The sequence below is a fragment of the Scylla paramamosain genome, chromosome 32 (assembly GCF_035594125.1).
Source record: "Scylla paramamosain isolate STU-SP2022 chromosome 32, ASM3559412v1, whole genome shotgun sequence".
NCBI classification, from domain to species: domain Eukaryota; kingdom Metazoa; phylum Arthropoda; class Malacostraca; order Decapoda; family Portunidae; genus Scylla; species Scylla paramamosain.
In genome coordinates this window covers 4,408,755-4,425,909 of record NC_087182.1, presented here as the reverse complement: position 1 = coordinate 4,425,909, position 17,155 = coordinate 4,408,755, and the positions used below count along the sequence as shown (strand labels likewise).

At 40.2% G+C, this 17,155-nt stretch overlaps 1 long non-coding RNA gene across 1 annotated transcript in view; it reads right to left on the bottom strand.

Annotated features, from left to right (window-relative positions):
* Nucleotides 1–7,742: 7,742 nt before the first annotated feature.
* Nucleotides 7,743–17,155, bottom strand: part of LOC135088862 (uncharacterized) — a 25,302-nt gene continuing 15,889 nt past the window's right edge. Inside the window, exons 2-3 of the long non-coding RNA XR_010261148.1 lie at nt 8,020–8,174; nt 7,743–7,852 (exon numbers count right to left, since the gene is read on the bottom strand). This is a non-coding gene — a long non-coding RNA (uncharacterized LOC135088862). The remainder of the gene's footprint in view (nt 7,853–8,019; nt 8,175–17,155) is intronic.

Genomic DNA, 17,155 nt, shown 5'->3' with positions numbered 1-17,155 from the left:
GTTCCTGTCATTACTAATCAAGGTTTATGGTGGACATCCGTCACCAGCACCGGGTACGCTGACCTGCCTCCGCCCTCCGCCCCCGCCCTGTGACGGCCCGAGGCTTTGAAGTCATGTCCAGCGGAGCCTTGATGACCGCGACCTCGGGGCGATGTAGGCCACTCGGCCACTGGCACCGCAGGCGGCCTCGGCCCTCATCACACCCGCAGACCCCACGGAGCGGCCCTGAGAGGGTCGCTGCCGCCACTGCTGCTGCTAATGGGGAGGAAGGACACGAGGACATGGAACGAAAGTAAGGTTAGTTGAAGTGTTGCTTCCATAACCACGTGCACCCCCACGGTACAGAGGCGCCCCGAGGGACGGCTCAGGACAAGGCATGGTCGCGGCACGGCAGGAGCCTGTCACTCTGAGGAATCAGTTATTTCAGTGTTGTGTGTCACAGAGTCCAGTCATAAAGTAAGATTTCAGAATGAGCCATTTCCCTGAGGGCGAGTCAAATCAGTAACGACACTCACTCTCTCTTAAGTCAGTCATTTCCTGAAGAGATGGTCAGTTGACGTCAGGAACGATGACAATAAAACTTAAACTGCCAACAATAATAGCGATTACGATACAAACTTCTATTCACTGACCATGAGTAGGAAGGTAAAGAAAGAAAATGTACAACTACCCACACACACACACACACACACACACACACACACACACACACACACACACACACACAGATAATGATGCATCTTGAAACAATTCAAACGCTCAGTCCATATCCACATAACACGAGTATCTTGGGTCTAAATGCCCCAAGTACCTTTCGTACCCACCGCGGTGAGAGAGAGAGAGAGAGAGAGAGAGAGAGAGAGAGAGAGAGAGAGAGAGAGAGAGAGAGAGAGAGAGAGAGAGAGAGACGTGCGGAGGCAGAAGAAGAAACTAGGAAGGAGGAAAATAGATTGTAGAAGAAAGGAAAATGGTGCAAGGGCGAGAGAGAGAGAGAGAGAGAGAGAGAGAGAGAGAGAGAGAGAGAGAGAGAGAGAGAGAGAGAGAGAGAGAGAGAGAGAGAGAGAGAGAGAGCCTCCAATTCCTTTTACGCTGTCAATCATCATCACAATGTTCCTCCCACATTACCTCCATCTGTCTCTCAACGCCTCCACACTTTCCTCCACTCCTCCACCACTCTCCTTCTATCGCCCTTGTCCATTTCTTCCTCCATTCCCCCTCCCTCCCTTCTCCTTCCTTCTCTCCGCCCCTCCTTTATCACGGTATGAGTGAAGGTAACACACACACGCACACACACACACACACACACACACACACACACACACACACACACACACTTCCTCTTGTGACACAGATTGAGAGGTGAAGGAGGAGGAAGGAGGGTGTGGAGAGAAGGAGGGATGGAGGGAATGAAGGAAAGCAGGGTGGATAAGATTTGTAATTGCTGTCACTCTCCCTCCCTTTTTCTTCCTCCAATCAGTGTGTTATGCATGAGATAAGAGGAGAGAGAGAGAGAGAGAGAGAGAGAGAGAGAGAGAGAGAGAGAGAGAGAGAGAGAGAGAGAGAGAGAGAGAGAGAGAGAGAGTCGAAGGTAAGCCCTGAGCCAAATTGGTATTATTTTTGAAGCCCTAAAATGTTGGTGTTGTTTCCGTGGTGTGATGGGTGAGTCATGAGAGAGAGAGAGAGAGAGAGAGAGAGAGAGAGAGAGAGAGAGAGAGAGAGAGAGAGAGAGAGAGAGAGAGAGAGAGAGAGAGAGAGAGAGAGAGAGAGAGAGAGAGAGAGAGAGAGAAACGGACTCAGACAGACGGAGAAAAGGGGAAAAATCGTATAAACAACAAAATAAAAGTAAAAAATAGAGAATTAATAAAAAAAACAGGACCAAAAAAAAAAGGAGAATAAAATCAGAACATAAAATAATCAACAAAATATACAAAAAAACGAAGGAAATAATGAAAATAAAACAAAATCATACTAAGACAATAACATTCCTTTCCCATTCGCTGTCACTGTCCCTTAATTTCACACCCCCCTTCATTCCTTCCCTCCCCCCATCACCGCCACCATCACCTTCCCTACCTCCCTCCCTCCCTCCCTACTACCTTTCCTCCCATCCCTCGTCACCCTCGTAATGGTGACGTCACACTGTAAACCCTCTATTCCTAGCAGGGCCTCGTCATCCCCACACACACACACGCACACACACACACACAGAGAGGCAGACACCTGGAGCTGAGGGAATGATGCACTAATAAGATGACAATTCAGTTCATGTCTCACCTGACTCAAGACGGACAGGTGTTTTTAAATCCTTATATAACCCACAGAAGGAAGCACTGCCATATTTACATCAAAGACCTCAGTTCCCTGCACACCTGCACAACACACCTGACTTAACCATCGGACTGGTAATGAGTGGCGCTTTTTTGTATTCTATAGGAGTAAGTAGGTAATTCTAAGGAGAAGAAATATAACTACTGGTACTAACAGGTATAATTCACTCGGTTCACTCTCTCCTTTGCTGTCGGTGGCGTCTCGGAATTGTACTCTAAACGTGCGTATGGCTCTTTTATTTAGCTTGAGATGTTGTGTCTGAGTTGGTGTGCTGAGCTGACGCAAGTAAAGGTGTTGCAAAGTTCGGTGTATTTCTTATCTGTAAATCGAATGGAAGTGACATTATGGTTTAGTTCACTTTTTTTTTTTTTTTTCTTTCATCGAGAGCGCCCTGACTAGATGTGATAGGCAGTAATTTTTTTTGTTTTTTTTTGTTTAATATTTTGTAAAACATGAATCTGTCCTTTAGGCAAAACCTGTCACCACTGCCACTACCATCATCATCATCAGTTATCCACAAAGGCGTTAATATCTTCATAGCGTAACATTCTGTAAAACACGATATCAGTATTTTAGGAACAACCATCACTATTATCATCCACAATGGCATCTACTTACTCATTTTATTCTCTATTTTGTAAACATGACATGCAGCCCAAAATAAAATGCACTTATTTCAGCTCGTAAATACTAACATCACTATTTTAGGCGACACCCATCACCATTATCAACATCATCATCACCATCATTAGTTTCACCATGTAACTACCAACACCACCACCATTTACGACCAAACCCATCATCACTATCAGCCTCATCATCACCATCATTATGTAACATTTTCAAAACATCACATTGCAACCCAAGAACACCTTAATTTCAACGAGTAAACATCAACAACACTATTTCAGGCTCCACCAATCAGGATTATCAGCATCATCATCATCACCATCATTATGTAAAACTCTATAGAAGATGACACAGCAACCCAAAATAACATACTTTAATTGCAGCAAGTAAATACAAGCACAACCACTATTTTAAGAAACAGCCATCAGCATTATCAACATCATCATCACCATCATTAGGAATAATCAACAAAGGTATTCACTGCTCCTCTCTGCCAGCCATCACTCAGTGCATGCGAGGCCAAAGGGGAGTGCATGAACCTCCTTAGGGTGCATGGAACCTCCGCGGGGGGCGTAAACCGTGCCAAAGATACACTGTTGTTCTATCCTTAGCTTCCATCTCTTTGTTTTGTCACCGTTTTCTTTCAGCTTTTTTTTACTCTCAATATGCGCAATGAGTCAAACAGTATTTTATCCTTGCATTGACTTTGTCGCTGGTTCTTTCCATGTATACTGAATGAAGGGCTATCTTTTTATTTTTCTGTTTCTCTCTCTCTCTCTCTCTCTCTCTCTCTCTCTCTCTCTCTCTCTCTCTCTCTCTCTCTCTCTCTCTCTCTCTCTCTCATTTTCTTTTGCTTTGTCACTATTTCCTTTCAATCTCTTTCAATAAGGATACTAAATGAAAAACCACCTTATTTTCTGCTTTCTTACTTTTTTTTTTTAATTATCTCTTCTAGTATGAATGTGTAAGCTAAATAAAATACTACTATATCTATTTTTTTTTGTCCTTTTCTTTACTTTTAATATTCCACTTTCACTGTGTAAACTAAACGAAACGCTACTGTCTCTTTGTCTTTGCTTTGTCGCTGTTTCCTTCCACCTTTTTTACTTTCAATATGTGCAATGAATTAAACACAAATAGATATTTTTTTCTTTCACATATTCTTTTTTTTTTCTCTCTCTCTCCTTGTTTGTTGCTTTGTCACTGATTCCTTTCAACTTTTTACTTTCAATATGTACTCTCTCGTCTCGCCGTCTTTGCTTTGTCATTGTTCCTTACCAGTTGCTTCATTCATACTATATACACTAAATCAAACACCATCATTTCTTTGTCTGTTGTTTTGTCTTCGTTCATTTTCGATATTTCCAGTTTCCACGTGTGTATTTAATGAAACAGCATCATCTTCAGTAAATGAAACTCAGAATACACTGATAAATTACGGAATATTTGCAAAGGCAGGAGGACTTCAGAAAAATAATCATGATAATAATGACAATGATACTACCACCATCACCACCATCACCACCACCACCACTAGTACTACTACTACTACTACTACTACTACTGTTAATGATAATAATAATAATAATAATAATAATAATAATAATGATAATAATAATAATAATAATAATAATAATAATAATAATAATAATAATAATAATAATAATAATAATAATGATAATGATAATAATATTAAGAAGAAGAAGAAGAAAAGAAGAAGAAGAAAAGAAGAAAAGGAAGAAAATCAACAACAACAACAACAAAAACTTCACCACCACCACCACCACCACCAGCAACAACAGTAATAATAATAATCAGTTTAATCGCCACATCCTCACGAGAATTATATAAGCAAACACACTCATTCTGACTCACTCTAATCACGTGCAGGTATATAATTTTTCACCTGAGTATAATTGCAAGACCTCAGCTCCCAAGTCTCTTCTCAACAGGGTGATAATAAATAGAGACAGAATTAGAGAGAGTACGAATTGTGTGGATAAACCTTTCCTTGCAGCTTCAAAGATTTAAGTATAGTATTCGAAAATGCACCTGTTTTATTAATTCATTCATTTATTCATTTATTTTATTTTTTGTTTAGTCTTTAGTTAGTGTAATGTGTCTTTTTTTTTTTTCTTCTTCTTCGTGTCATGTTCTTGTTGTTTTCTTCTTCTTGTTCTTTCTCCTCTTTCGTCGTCCTCTTCCTCTTTCTCCCCTAGTCGTTGTTGTTGTTGTTGTTGTTGTTGTTGTTGTTGTTGTTGTTGTTGTTGTTGTTGCTGTTGTTGTTGTCGTTGTAGTTGTCCTCTTCTTCTTCTTCTTCTTCTTCTTCTTCTTCTTCTTCTTCTTCATCTTTCTCCTCTTCCTCCTCCTCCTCCTCCTCCTCCTCCTCCTCCTCCTCCTCCTCCTTTTCTATCTATTCCATATGACGGAAGGATTAAAAGAGAGAGAGAGAGAGAGAGAGAGAGAGAGAGAGAGAGAGAGAGAGAGAGAGAGAGAGAGAGAGAGAGAGAGAGAGAGAGAGAGAGAGAGAGAGACAGACAGACGTTGAGATATATGACGCAATGAAGGAGACAAAAGGAAAGGAGATGAAAGGGAAATACTTGAATTACGAAGGAATGAGGAAGAGAGTTGAAATATGAATAAGGGGAAGAAAAGGAAGAAGGAGAAATAAAGGAGAATGAAGAAAGGAGATGAGGAAAAGTAGGATAAGAAACTGAAATAAGAAAGACGAAAGTTAATTAAGGTAGAAAAGGAAAGGGAGAGAGAGGAAGAAAGGAAAGGAGGAGGAAGGGAAGAAAACAGCTGAAGTAAGTGAAGGAAAAGAAGGAAAGAGAAACACGGAAGAAGGAAAGAAAGGAAGGAAAACTGAAGAGGAAACACTGGGAGGAAGGAAAGAAGGGAAGGAAAATGGAAGAGGAAACATGGATATATGAAGGAAGAAGGAGAGAAGAGGAGAAGGAAGAAAATAGGTAAAAATAATAATGTCTCTATTTTAGTTAAACGCGGCATTTTATTGGCTAATGTCCTTGGCGTCTGCGGCCCTTCTGTCCTCTCCCTTCCGCTATTTCTATGTGCTCTCTCTCTCTCTCTCTCTCTCTCTCTCTCTCTCTCTCTCTCTCTCTCTCTCTCTAGGGTCTTTCTTCCGTCTTTCCGTCTATTTCTCTCTCCGTCTTTCTCTGTCTCTGTCTCTGTCTCGTCTGTCTGCTTGTTTGGTTCACTCCCTGTCCATCTGGTTCTCTTCCTGTCTGTTTGTCTGTCTAGCTTGACTGTGTGTGTGTGTGCGTGTGTGTGTTTGGTCTTTCCTCAGTGTCTATATGGCTGATTGCCGTTTCCTTACCACCGCGCCCCTCCCCCCACTCCTCTCTCTCTCTCTCTCTCTCTCTCTCTCTCTCTCTCTCTCTCTCTCTCTCTCTCTCTCTCTCTCTCTCTCTCTCTCTCTTCCTCAAGGTCACCGCCGTCTCGGACAACACACAGGTGACGGGCGACGTCTTCCCCTCACTCCCGTAATATTAGCACGAGGGGAAAAAAGGGTGACAGGGGAAGTCGTGTTAGGAAGATCACGAAGACTTTCCTGAAGACAAGTGTGGGTATTACTCAGGCGGCTAAGGAAGAATGTATGTGTCTTCAAATGCCATTATATACATTGGCCTGAGCTGCAAGAGTGTTTACAGATCAGGAGAGAAAGGGGCGGGGTGAGGGGTGGAAGTCATGAAGAAAGGAAGAAAATGAAGGAGAAACGGACGTAAAGGAAGAAAGAAGACGAGAAAAAAGCAAGAGAAAAAATTAAATAAGGAAGAAGAAAGTTAATTTAGGTAAGGCTTGTATTCAGAAACACTTTGCTCTCTCACCACGACTATTTTCAAAGGCCACAGAGATTAGCAGTGTTCTCAAGAGTGTTTCTCCTGTTAATACTATAGAAATCTACCTAATATGTCACTAGAACCGTAAAAACACCCTTGAAAACCCATGTAACTTGAACTAGACCCTTAGAATATGGCTATAAGTCAGATACCTTGAGTGAATTTTAGCGCAGATCCGGGTAAAAGCGTGAAATTTGAACATGAAACTCCTTTGAAGCATAAAAAAAATGATTTGTGAAGGATAGCCATCTTGAAATATGTCTATTACACATATATTAATCCTCTTTCTACCTGTTATCATTATCTTTAGCAAATTAGACTTTTAAATTAGATTTTGTTGTCAGTAGTAGTGGTAGTAGTAGTAGTAGTAGTAGTAGTAGTAGTAGTAGTAGTAGTAGTAGTAGTAGTAGTAGTAGTAATAGTAATAGTAGTAGTAGTAGTAGTAGTAGTAGTAGTAGTAGTAGTAGTAGTAGTACCAGCAATAACAGTAGAAAGACGAAGATGACGATGATAATTGGGAGGAGGAGGAGGAGGAGGAGGAGGAGGAGGAGGAGGAGGAGGAGGAGGAGGAGGAGGAGGAGGAGGAGGAAAATAGGAAGAAAATTCAAGGTTAAGTATAAAGGTGCCGATCCAGTGGCCTTGAGAGAGAGAGAGAGAGAGAGAGAGAGAGAGAGAGAGAGAGAGAGAGAGAGAGAGAGAGAGAGAGAGAGAGAGCAAAAGAGACCATCTGTTGCAGGTGTTTGGGAGAGAGAGAGAGAGAGAGAGAGAGAGAGAGAGAGAGAGAGAGAGAGAGAGAGAGAGAGAGAGAGAGAGAGAGAGAGAGAGAGAGAGAGAGAGAGAGAGAGAGAGAGAGAGAGAGGGAAAGATGCAGTCAAGGAGGGAAACACGGAGAGATGAGGGATAGGAGGGTGACATGTAGGTATAGAGGAGGAGGAGGAGGAGGAGGAGGAGGAGGAGGAGGAGGACGAGGAGGAGGAGGAGGAGGAGGAGGAGGAGGAGGGTTGAATATGACGACGCAGTAGGCAGGTGAGTGTCTGAGAGGTGAAGTAAGTTGCGTTTTCAGAGGTCATTCAGGTGAGCTTAATTAGGAGTACAGGTGCGCGCAGGTAGGCATCACGCTAATGAGTTAATGATATACAACATTCAAACCAGTATTCAGAAATGTATTGATCTTTTAGGTTTTCAAAGGCATATAGATTACCAGTGCTCTCGTGATTGCTGCTTCTATTGGCGATGTTGTTGAAGTGTTACCAGCATCATGAAGACACTGTTGGTAAGCAGAACTGTTGGCTTCCCGCGAGTCTCATTATTTTCTTGTGTTCCTATGAAAACCTTAATGATTTCCTCCGTTGTTCACTGAAAGTAAGGTAAGAAGACGAAATGTTTAAAAATAGGGACCAATTTGAGTTTGTTTTACATAGTGAGTTACGACAAACTGAATTTAAAGAGCGTTCCGTTTAATAAAACTGGTAGTTAGTTAGTAAAGAAATCGCCAGGTGTTTTAGATAAAAAGACAAAAAATATAAGGGAGTTTGCTAATATACGATAATATTTGAGCTGTTCTTTGATAGCAAGTCATAATGAATTGTTTAGCAAGTTACGTAGTTATAAAAAAATGTCACAAGTTTTAGATAACAAGACATAATAAGTAGACATACTAAGTAGTTAACCCTTTCACTGCGGTATTCATTATTCCACAACACTAAAAATAGCTGTGCAAAGTCCCTTCAGGAACCAAGAGAAAGGAAAGGGATAAAAACAAAAGATTTTCCATTGTGTAGCTAGTAAAATATCTGGCAACGGGTGCTGAACTGAAAGAGATACCTCAGAATGATTTGTGATTTAGGGAAGATGTGTCAACAGGAGTGACATGGTAAATTATCAAAAATTATCAGAAGTTTTTGATCATAAAGCAAAGAAGTTTGAGATAATAAAGCAAAGATGTAAGGGAGTTGGCTAAGATGTTTATGAAGGCATCAAGAACTACAGGAGTTTTAGATAATGAGGCAAAGATGTGAGGAAGCTGGCTAATATGTTTACTGGGGCATCACGAAGGTCATTTCAAGGTTCTGGATTTGAATTATAAGACGCACTGGTATTCAGACTCAATAATTATAGAGATACTGACACGTGATATTAAATTTATACCAACTCCGACCAATTTCCTTTTATCATTCAAACATTCTTTTCATTTTTTACGAAACAAAATTTCTCACAAGTGCAATATGTATGAAAAGGTGGATATATTTAGAAGTAATAAAACACTGTCAAGCCGTTAGGAATTCTTTAAAAAAATAATATGCTGTCTATATGTATCTCAGTTTTTTCAAAGAGAGGAGGCGTGGAAAAGTTTACATTCAACTATCAAATGCTTTTATATTGCACAGAATTCTATTTAATGAGGGAAAGATAAACATTTACTGACCCTGCACACTTTCCCTTGATCCTGAAAAGCCAAATGTACTAGATAGAACAGAAAAATCCAATATACAAGATAAAACACCTATCTCGATGTACGGTTTCATTATATTCGAGACAGCATCAAATGGTTCAAAACTAAAGATACGAAGCAAATAAAAAAAAAGATAAAGATTAATAGAAAGATGAATAAAAGTGAACAGTGAATAAACATACATTAAATAACTAGACCTTAAATTAATCCAGTTACTTATATTGCTAATTAGAGACGAATAATAATTAGACAGCGAACCGAGAGAAAGTTTTAATTATAAGGAGAAAGGATTGGTCATGTAAAGGCTTCAAACAGTCTGGTTATCGGCCCATCACCACCACCATCACCACTGCCATAAACCTCCACACCTATCACCACCATTACTGCCACCCTCACTACCTCTGTGTACACCGTCACCACCAAAACCTTCACCACCATCACCATCACCTTTACAATTAACTCTCCCACCACTAACATTACTACCACCACCACAACCATCACCTTTACAGTCATCAACACCTTCACCACCACCACCACTGCTAATCCTACCATCACCACTGCTATAACTAACAATGTATCTACCTCTACTGTTGTTCTTGTTAATGCTATAACAAAACTATTAGCGCTCCTCCTCCTCCTCCTCCTCCTCCTCCTCCTCCTCCTCCTCCTCCTCCTCCTCCTACTACTACTACTACTAATACTATTACTACTACTACCACTACCAGAACACACTTATGTCTGTCCTCTTCCCCTCCCCCCAACACACACACACACACACACACACACACACACACACACACACAAAGTTTGGCGTTGAAAACAGATGAGTTTCGCTTCTATTTCCACCCTGAAGTTATTGGCCATCCTAGAAAAAAGGGAGGGAGGGAGGGAGGGAGGGAGGGAGGGAAGGAAGGAGAGCGAGGGAGGTGGAAGGAGGGAGGGACCAACTGCCAAGCCTACTTCTCCTCCTTTCCTCCTCTTCTCCCTCCCTCCTTTTTTTCCCATCTTCATCCTCTCCTCCTCCTCTTCTTCCTCCTCCTCCCTCTCTCTCTTCCTCCTCTTTTACAGCCACCTCTTCGTGTTTGTGTTTTCTCTCCTTCTTGTTCTCATTCTTTTCTTCTCTCCTTTCTATTTTTGGCAAATATTTTCCTTCGCCTTTTAATTTCTTTTACTTTTTGTTCCTTCACCATTCTTTTCCTTATTCTTGTTCTTGTGCTTGTTCTTGTTCTTCTTCTTTCTCCTCCTTCTCCTCTTCGTCTTTTCTCACCATTATTATTATTATTATATCCCTCGCGAAATTCTTACAGTTAAATACACATCTAAATAATTTTATTAATATTTGTCTAAGTCACTGCTAGGCTTTGAACAGGCGCACGCAACACACACACACACACACACACACACACACACACACACACACACACACACACACACACACACACACACACACACACACACACACACACTTCCGCATACCTCGTGCATTTTTTTGACACGGAGGCTTGTGTGTGTGTGTGTGTGTGTGTGTGTGTGTGTGTGTGTGTGTGTGTGTGTGTGTGTGTACAGTCTTCACGCATGGTTATTTATGTATGCTATTAATCTAGTATCTAAATCACACACACACACACACACACACACACACACACACACACACACACACACACACACACACACACACACACACACGTACATGAAGGTCACACCACAATACTCCTACTTTCAATAGTTATCTTCCATCTCTCTCTCTCTCTCTCTCTCTCTCTCTCTCTCTCTCTCTCTCTCTCTCTCTCTCTCTCTTTGGTCCTAATATAAGTGTGGTTTATTTAAGAGAGAGAGAGAGAGAGAGAGAGAGAGAGAGAGAGAGAGAGAGAGAGAGAGAGAGAGAGAGAGAGAGAGAGAGAGAGAGAGAGAGAGAATCAATCAAAAGACAGACAAAAACACAGACAGACAGACGAAGACCACAGCTCGATCGACCAACAGACAAAGATAAACAGACAGACAGACACAGAAGCAAACAGAAGGAGGGAAAAACAGACAGATACAAACAGAGAGAATAAAAAAAAAGAGAAAAAAAAGTAGAAACGGACTAAAAGACACATTGTCAGAGAGAGAGAGAGAGAGAGAGAGAGAGAGAGAGAGAGAGAGAGAGAGAGAGAGAGAGAGAGAGAGAGAGAGTGATTCATCAACTGTTGCTTTTGGCATCTCTCAGTGCTGCAGTAGATGGTGGTGGTGGTGGTGGTGGTGGTGGTGGTGGTGGTGGTGGTCGTGGCAGTGGTAGGAAAAATAAGTAGAGCAAAAATAAACTGAGAAAATTATTATTATCGTTATCATCATCACCAGCAGAAGTAATGATGGTGGATGCAGTAGTAGTAGTAGTAGTAGTAGTAGTAGTAGTAGTAGTAGTAGTAGTAGTAATAGTAGTAGTAGTAGTAATAGAAAGAGACAAACTAACAATAAATCTCACTCACACACACATACACACACACACACACCTGGGACGCAACACACCTTCCTGTTTCCCGCATTGCAACACTGACATGCAGCACTACAGCATATCAATGAGACGGATATAAATAGAGGTGGATGGTGTAAATATAGAAGAAGGAGAAGAAGAAGAAGAAGAAGAAGAAGAAGAAGAAGAAGAAGAAGAAGAAGAAGAAGAAGAAGAAGAAGAAGAAGAAGGGACATAGAGATTCAAAGTACATCCTAAGGGCAACGAGAGGGACGTGGGGAAGACAACTAATCAGGTTTCCCTTTTTAATTTTCTTCTACAAGATAATCAGATAAGAGGCGTTTATTTTCCCTTCACTTATTTCTTGTTTTGTCAATATTTAGCGCATTTTTTTCTTCTATTATCTTATTATTTTGACCAGCAAGGGCATGGAAGAGGGTTGGGTGATCCTCCCTTTAAAATTTCCCTTTGCAAGATAAGGAGATATGAAAAGATTATTATTATTATTACTATTTTTATTTAACCCTTTGCAAGATAACCAGAGATGAAGAGATTATTATTATTATTATTACTATTTTTATTTATCCCTTTGCAAGATAACCAGAGATGAAGAGATTATTATTATTATTATTATCTATTTTTATTTATCCAACTACTTTATTTCTCCCTCAAAGTTTAGTGTTACAATTTTTGTTTTGTTCTTTCCTACGTTTTGTTGTTGTTTTTGTTTTCTTTTCTATTTCACGGAGTTAGTTATTCCATTGTATTATTTCATTACTATTGTTTCTATCTTTATCTTTGTTTTGTGTCTGTTTGTTAAATTTCTTACATTTCTTTACTCTTTTACATTGCATCTGTCTTATTTCATTGTTCTCTTATTCGTTATTTTATTTGTTCCATTCATTTATCATGTACTCACTTTCTGGTCGTCTTTCACTCCCTTTCCTTCATATTTTCTTCTCATCTTCCTGTTTTTTTTCATAATTCTGTTCTTTTTCTTTTATTCTACTCGCATTCAATTCATATTTATCACCATTATTATCATCACCTATTATTTTCACATAAACACTCAGCTCTCTCTCTCTCTCTCTCTCTCTCTCTCTCTCTCTCTCTCTCTCTCTCTCTCTCTCTCTCTCTCTCTCTCTCTCTCTCTCTCTCTCTCTCTCTCTCTTTAAGGTTGTCAAAGCAAGGAGCTATGATTAACAATAAAGAAATAGAGAGAAGGAACCATCGCCCACACACATACACACACACACACACACACACACACACACACACACACACACACACACACACACACACACACACACACACACACACATACACACACAAACACGAAAGTTCTTTTAAGCATATGCATTCAAGAATATTCAGAGAGAGAGAGAGAGAGAGAGAGAGAGAGAGAGAGAGAGAGAGAGAGAGAGAGAGAGAGAGAGAGAGAGAGAGAGAGAGAGAGAGAGGTTAATGGCAGTGTCAACCGTGTGTTAGGCTCGATTTAAGAAGTATTCACGCCAAGGGGATCTGGCAACACTGCTCCTAGGGTGAAACTTGCAGTCTAAATTGTGACACATATGTAAGGAGGGAGGGAGGGAGGGAGGGAGGGAGGGAGGGAGGGAGGGAGGGAAGGAAGGAAGGAGGTAGGGACAGCAGCAAGGAAGGAAGAATGGAGAAGACGTAGCAGGAACAGGTGATGAATAAGAGAGAAGAAATAAGGGATGAGGGGAAGGAATGAACAAAGGAAGGAAGGACGGAAGGAAGGAAGGAAGGAAGGAAGAAGGGACAACTGCAAGGAAGGAAGAGATGGAGAAAAGGGATGTATGAAGGAGAAAAGGTGAAAAAAATAAGAGGGAAGGAAGGAGGAATCAGTGGAAGGAATGAAAAAAGGATAGGCAGAAGGAAGGAAGGAAGGAAGAAAGGAAGGAAGGAAAGAAAGAAGGAAGGAAGGAGCATGACAAGGAAGGAAGGATGGAGGAAAGGACATATGAAGCAGGGAATGGTAGAGAAAAGAAAGATGAAAAGGAGAGATGAGGAGAAGGAAAGGAGTAAAGGAAGGAGAGGAGGAATGAGCTAATGAATTAAGGAAGGAGAGGAGGAGAGGAGATAATTAAAGGATAACATTTGAAGAACGGGAAGTGGAAGATGATAGAGAGAAGGAATGGAGAAGTGGTGAAATAGATAAAGAGAGAGAGAGAGAGAAAGAGAGTATGAGTGAAATATGTAAGGAAAAGGAGGAATGAAAGAGAAATAAGAGGATAAGGGGGAGTAAACGAAAGGAAGAAGATGATAAAATGAAGAGGGAATAAACTACATAAGGGAGAGATTGAAAGAATTATAGAACAAAAAAAAGGAAGAAAGGAAGGAAGAAAAAAAAATCAGAAGTTTATTTCATTTTACAATAGTTATTCCTCAAATCTAATAAGAAAACGACAATAATCATTTTAAACTTCACATATTAAAACTACAGAAACTTACTGAATGATAGAAATAGGAGATTGTAATATTAACACGAAAATACTCCTACAAAAGCTACTCTTGCAGATTAAAGGAGGTTAAAGAAAAGTAAAATGCTAATAAAGAAAAAAACATGATAATTGAAAAAGATGATTGAAAAGTACATTTAAACTAAGCTGATAATTAAAAACTAAAATTAGTGATAGGAAGGAGGGTAAGATAAGAGAGAAATAAAAGGAAAATAGAAAGTAAAGGAGAAGAAGAGAAGGGAAGAAGGGAGAGGAGAGGGACAAGATAAAGCAGAGAGAGAGAAATAACCGAGGAGAATGACTGGGAAAGGAACGCGGAAGGATAATGAAAGAGAAAAAAAGCAGAAAAGGAAAAAAAATGAAAGTGAACGATGAATAAGAAAAGAACTGGAGAGAAGAGAAATTGAGGAAAGAATTGGAAAGGAAAGAAAGAGTTTATTGAGGAAGGAAGGAAAGGAATGCGGAAGGATAATGAAAGGGGAAAAAACGAAAGAGAATAAGATAGAAAATAGACGATAATTGAAACAGAAGTAAGAAGGAACGGATTGATTGAATGGAAGAAAGAAAGAAAGGATGATAAGAACGAAAAGGATAATGAGAAGAAAAGAAAACAGTAGAAAGAGTATGAAATTAAAATAGACGATTGAAAAAAAAATGAAAGTAAAGAAAGAATAAAGAGAGAGGGAAGGAAGGTAAAAAAAAGGATGATAAAAAGAGGAATGAGGAAGAATAATAAGAGGAGAAAAAATAAGGAGAAGGATAAAAATGGATGATGACTGAGAAAAGACAGCAAAAAAAAGATAATAAAGCATACATAGAGAGAAAAGGAAATAAGAATGATAGAGAAGAATGCGGAAGGAAATAAGAGAGAGAAAAAAAAACAAAGATACGATGAAAAATAAGCACTAAGAAAAGAAAATGGGAGATAAAGGGTGCATGGAAGGGAAGGAAAAAAATAAGGAAAAAAAAGGAGGAAAAAAGGAAGGAAGAAAAAAAGAACACATTTTCTCCCTAAGATTTAGTAAAAACAAAGAGCTTGATATGTTTTCCTTCCTCTTCATTTTTTCCCTTTTACTTTTTTTCCCTGTCATCTTTTTTAATAATGGGTGTTAAGTACCTCTCTCTCTCTCTCTCTCTCTCTCTCTCTCTCTCTCTCTCTCTCTCTCTCTCTCTCTCTCTCTCTCTCTTTGCTACCCTACCTACCTACCTATCCTTGGCTTATTACTTCCTCCTCCTCCTCCTCCTCCTCCTCCTCCTCCTCCTCCTCCCTCCTCCTCCTCCTCCTCTTCCCCCACCTACTCTTCCTCCTTTCAGCTGAGATAATATATTGTCTTTCAAGCTAATAATACAAGCATGAGTCAAACCGTGTGTGTGTGTGTGTGTGTGTGTGTGTGTGTGTGTGTTGCATTAACTAGCCACTTACAAATGCACTGTAACTCTTTGGATGTTTTGGGGGGAGAGGAGAAGGAAGTGGTAGTTACAATTATGTTGTAGCCCTTGTTGTTGTTGTTGTTGTTGTTGTTGTTGTTGTTGTTACGAAATGAGTTAGCAGCTACTGAAATAAGATTAAATCCTAATTAGAAAAAGAAAGAGGAAGGAAGAAAGGAAGAAAAAATAAAGGAAAAGAAAGGAAAAAAGGAAGAAAGGAAGGAAAAACAAAGGAAAAGAAAGGAAAAGAAAGGAAGAAAGGAAGAAAGGAAGGAAGGAAGGAAAGAAGGAAGCCAATAAACTATCAAGGAAGAAGAGAGTTAAAAGGGTTAGACAAATAGAAAGGCGCACACACACACACACACACACACACACAGACAGTTTGCTTACACATGTACTTACACAACACCAATTTATTACCACCTCTTCCACCTCGAGGCTTCATTATGTCGACCTGAACCCCAGTGAACCTTTGCCTTCACTGGTTCACTGCTTCGAAACTTTGACTAATGCATTCAAATCCTCCACAATGATGAACAAACACTGCCTTTTAATCACTCACCCCTGCAGCTGTTTGGCAAGGGGGAGAGAGTGGAAGAGGGAGCGGGGGAGGAAGTGAGGGGAAGTGAGAGGGAGAGGGAGAAAGGTAGGGAGTTAGGATGGTGTTAGTTAGTGATTGGTTGGGAGTCAAAATGATTGGAAAAGAACGAGAGAGTTTAGGTGCATAAAAGTGACAAATTTAAACTTTTAATTCGTGTAAATCTGTCGACTTCTGTGCCTTTTACTTATGCTGCTGCTGCTACTACTACTAATACTACAACTACTTCTACTACTACTACTACTACTACAACTACTTCTACTACTACTACTACTACTACTACTACTACTACTACTACTACTCCTATTAATAAGTACAGCTTTTTTATGTATCAGGAGCTCTGGCCAAGGGCAACAAAACTGAAAAAGCTTCACTACTACTACTACTACTACTACTACTGCTGCTGCTGCTGCTGCTGCTGCTGCTGCTGCTGCTGCTACTGCTGAGTTGGTAAAGATACACAAGATAATAAAAGGATAAGGAAGATAAGGAGATGAGAATGATAAGCTGTATGATGACAAGAAACGGGAGGAGGAGGAGGAGGAGGAGGAGGAGGAGGAGAGGAGGAGGAGGAGGAGGAGGCAGAGGACATTCAACTCATCAACCTTGTGTTCTCCTGGCTAAGTGGGTCACCTGTCTGTTTGGCGACAGGTGAGTGCAGGTAATGGTGCATTCCTGTCTCTCTCTCTCTCTCTCTCTCTCTCTCTCTCTCTCTCTCTCTCTCTCTCTCTCTCTCTCTCTCTCTCTCTCTCTCTGTATTCACTAAAATTTGAACTGTACCTTATTTTTTTGGGTTAGGTTAAGTTAGGTTAGGTTAGCTTAACATCACTAGCGTTTTATATTTTAACTACGCAAAGAAATTGTTAATCACTTCCCTCTCCCTCTCCCTCTCCTCTCTCTCTCTCTCTCTCTCAACTGCCACTAGCA